We start from the raw sequence: 5,051 nt of genomic DNA, 5'->3' as shown, positions 1-5,051 counted from the left end.
AAATGTAACTGTGACAAGGTATACCACAGCCAAACACTACTGAAACATTCGAACTCTTGCATTTCAACGAATTAAATAAAAAATTAACTTTTAAAAAACAGGAAAATTTAACTGTGAAAAGGCAAACAAGAACCATACACTACTTATATATTCAAATTCTTGCATATCAACTAAAGAAATTCAAATGAACAGTAAAAAATCATTAAACGTTAAATGCTACAATTTAAAAAACAAAGTCACACTCATTAAATAGACACACTAGTGAATTTCATCTAAATAAATTCAAAATGTTATAATAAAAATAAATCTTATTTAGATCTGATCAAGTAAGCCACAACCAAACCCTGATGAAATATTCAAACTCCAGCATTTCAACGATAAAAATTAAAAATGAAATAAGAACAATAAGGAAAATGTAAATGTGACAAGGTAAACCACGATCATACACCAGTGAAATATTCCAACTATTGCTTTTCAACGAAAGAAATTCAAAATAAACTTTGAAAATTCATTAAAATGAAACTTGGGCAAGGTAAACCAGACCCGAACGCTACTGAAATCGTCCTCATCATAAATTTCAAAGATAGAAATTCAAATTAACTTTGTAAAATAAAGAAAATGTAACTGTGACAAGGTAAACCACAACCACACACTACTGAAATATTCCGATTCTTTCATATTAATTTGAGAAATTCCGGATTAACATTTAAAAATTATGAAACTGTAACTTTGACAAGTTAAACCGAAACCAAACACTATTGAAATATACTAATTTTTGCACTTCAAAGAGATACGTTAACAATTCGAATTGAACAATTTAGAAAATGTAACTGTGATAAGGCACACCACAACAAAACACTACCGAAATATTCCAATTCTTGCATTTCAACGACATAAAAAAGACATGAACTTTGAAAAATCAAGAAAATGTAACTGTGACATGCTAAACCACTACCAAACACAAGTGAAATATTCCAAGTCTTGCTTTTCAACAAAAAAAATTCAAAATGAACTTTGAAAAATCAAGAGAATGTAACTTTGACAAGGTAAACCACAACCAAACGCCACTGAAATATTCCAACTCTTGCATTTCAACGAAAGAAATTCAAAATGAACTTTGAAAAATCAAGAAAATGTAACTGTGACAAGATAAACCATAACAAAACGCTACTGAAATATTCCAACTCTTGCATTTCAACGAAAGAAATTAAAGATGAACTTTGAAAAATCAAGAAAAAGTAACTGTGTCAAGGTAACCTAATGCAAAAAAATTGATAAAGATACCAAAAATTTCATTTCAACGAAAGAAATTCATAATGAACTTTGAAAAAACAAGAAAATGAAAGGTATTCAAATTAATCCACAACCAAACGCTGCTTATAAATATCAACTCATACTTTTCGGCATTAAAAATCCAAAATAAACCTTGAAAAATCAAGAAAATGTAACTGTGACAAGGTAAACCACAACCAAACACTACTGAAATATTCCAACTCTTGCATTTCAACGAAAGAAATTCAAAATGAACTTTGAAAAATCAAGAAAATGTAACTGTGACAAGGTAAACCACAACCAAACACTACTGAAATATTCCAACTCTTGCATTTCAACGAAAGAAATTCAAAATGAACTTTGAAAAATCAAGAAAATGTAACTGTGACAAGGTAAACCACAACCAAACACTACTGAAATATTCCAACTCTTGCATTTCAACGAAAGAAATTCAAAATGAACTTTGAAAAATCAAGAAAATGTAACTGTGACAAGGTAAACCACAACCAAACACTACTGAAATATTCCAACTCTTGCATTTCAACGAAAGAAATTCAAAATGAACTTTGAAAAATCAAGAAAATGTAACTGTGACAAGGTAAACCACAACCAAACACTACTGAAATATTCCAACTCTTGCATTTCAACGAAAGAAATTCAAAATGAACTTTGAAAAATCAAGAAAATGTAACTGTGACAAGGTAAACCACAACCAAACACTACTGAAATATTCCAACTCTTGCATTTCAACGAAAGAAATTCAAAATGAACTTTGAAAAATCAAGAAAATGTAACTGTGACAAGGTAAACCACAACCAAACACTACTGAAATATTCCAACTCTTGCATTTCAACGAAAGAAATTCAAAATGAACTTTGAAAAATCAAGAAAATGTAACTGTGACAAGGTAAACCACAACCAAACACTACTGAAATATTCCAACTCTTGCATTTCAACGAAAGAAATTCAAAATGAACTTTGAAAAATCAAGAAAATGTAACTGTGACAAGGTAAACCACAACCAAACACTACTGAAATATTCCAACTCTTGCATTTCAACGAAAGAAATTCAAAATGAACTTTGAAAAATCAAGAAAATGTAACTGTGACAAGGTAAACCACAACCAAACACTACTGAAATATTCCAACTCTTGCATTTCAACGAAAGAAATTCAAAATGAACTTTGAAAAATCAAGAAAATGTAACTGTGACAAGGTAAACCACAACCAAACACTACTGAAATATTCCAACTCTTGCATTTCAACGAAAGAAATTCAAAATGAACTTTGAAAAATCAAGAAAATGTAACTGTGACAAGGTAAACCACAACCAAACACTACTGAAATATTCCAACTCTTGCATTTCAACGAAAGAAATTCAAAATGAACTTTGAAAAATCAAGAAAATGTAACTGTGACAAGGTAAACCACAACCAAACACTACTGAAATATTCCAACTCTTGCATTTCAACGAAAGAAATTCAAAATGAACTTTGAAAAATCAAGAAAATGTAACTGTGACAAGGTAAACCACAACCAAACACTACTGAAATATTCCAACTCTTGCATTTCAACGAAAGAAATTCAAAATGAACTTTGAAAAATCAAGAAAATGTAACTGTGACAAGGTAAACCACAACCAAACACTACTGAAATATTCCAACTCTTGCATTTCAACAAAAGAAGTTCGAAATTAATTTTAAAGAATTATGAAAATGTAACTTTGACACGTTAAACCGCGACCAAACACTACTGAAATATTCCAAATCTTGCATTTCAACGAAAGAAATTCAAAATGAAATTTGAAATATCATTAGAATGTAACTGCGACAAGGTAAAACACAACCAAACACGACCGAAAGACTCCAACTATATCTTAAAATAGATTGAAATAATTAATTTACTTTAAAAAATCAATAATATGTATCTCTGTAAAGGAGACATACAATCAAACACTTGTGAAATATTTCATCACTTGCTCTTCAACAGCAAAAAATCAAAATAATCATTAAACAATCAATAGAGTTTAATTTTGACAAGGTAAACCACAACCAAACACTACTGAAATATTCCAACTCTTGCATTTCAACGAAAGAAATTCAAAATGAACTTTGAAAAATCAAGAAAATGTAACTGTGACAAGGTAAACCACAACCAAACACTACTGAAATATTCCAACTCTTGCATTTCAACGAGAGAAATTCAAAATGAACTTTGAAAAATCAAGAAAATGTAACTGTGACAAGGTAAACCACGACCATACACTACTGAAATATTCCAACTCTTGCATTTCAACGAAAGAAATTCAAAATGAACTTTGAAAAATCAAGAAAATGTAAATGTGGTAAGGTAAACCACAACCAAACACTACTGAAATATTCCAACTCTTGCATTTCAAGGAAAGAAATTCAAAATGAACTTTGAAAAATCAAGAAAATGTAACTGTGAAATGGTAAACCACAACCAAACACTACTGAAATATTCCAACTCTTGCATCTCAACGAAAGAAATTCAAAATGAACTTTGAAAAATCAAGAAAATGTAGCTGTGATATGGTAAACCACAACAAAATACTACTGAAACAATTCAACTCTTTCATATAAATTAGAGAAACCCAAAATGAATATTGAGAATCAATAAAATGTAACTCTGAAACGGTAAAATTTGACCACCAAATAGAACAACATTCCAACTCTTGCTTTTAAATGAAAGCTAACCGAAATGAACTTTTGAAATATCATGTGTAGGAGAGTGAGTCAAGTTAATCCATAGTCCAAAACCATCAAGATTGTTAACCTCAAAATCTGCTATGTAAGAAATACAAACTAAGGTTTGAAGATTAATGACAATGTATATTTGTCAAGGTGTACCATAACAAAGAAATAATGAAATATTCCAACTCTTGAATTTCAACGAAAGAAATTCAGAATGAACTTTGAAAAATCATGAAATTGTAACTGTGACAAGTTAAACCTCAACCAAAAAATACTGAAATATTACAACTCTTTCATTTCAACGAGAGAAATTCTAAATGAGCTTTGAAAAATAAAGAAAATGTAATTGTGACAAGGTAAACCGGAACAAAAGCACTAGTGAACGATTCCAACACTTGCTACACAGCGACAGGAATTCAAAATGAACTTTGAAAAATCACGTAAATGTACGTTTGGCCAGTTAAACCGTAGTCATACGCTACTGAAACATTCCAAATCTTACAGTTATAGAACGGAAATCCAAAATGAACTTTGAAAAAATGATAGCATTTACGTTTTAAATTTTAACACATAAACGACCGACACTTTTATATTAAAACACTTGATTTTCAACGAATGAAAATAAAATTGAGCTTGGAATAATCAAGGAAAATAACCTGTGATGAGTTACATCATAACCAAACACTACTGAAATATTCCAAATCTTGCATTTCAACGAAAGAAATTCAAGATGAACTTTGAAAAATCAAGAAAATGAAACTTTGACAATGTTAATCACACACAACAAAACCTTACAGAATCAAAAACCTGATAAAATAAGAAAGAAATTCAAAATGAACTTTGCAAAATCAAGAAAAGGGATCTTTGACAAGGTATTACACTACGATATGCTACAGAAATATTCCAACTCTTGAGTTTCAAGAGAAGAAATTCAAATTGAACTTTGAAAAATCAAGAAAATGTAACTGTGACAAGGTAAACCACAACCAAACACTACTGAAATATTCCAACTCTTGCATTTCAACGAAAGAAATTCAAAATGAACTTTGAAAAATCAAGAAAATG

This window comes from Artemia sp. Qi Xiang Cuo, chromosome 15 (genome assembly GCF_049724085.1).
Source record: "Artemia sp. Qi Xiang Cuo chromosome 15, ASM4972408v1, whole genome shotgun sequence".
Taxonomy (NCBI): Eukaryota; Metazoa; Arthropoda; class Branchiopoda; order Anostraca; family Artemiidae; genus Artemia; species Artemia sp. Qi Xiang Cuo.
Note: the sequence above shows the minus strand (reverse complement) of the source record.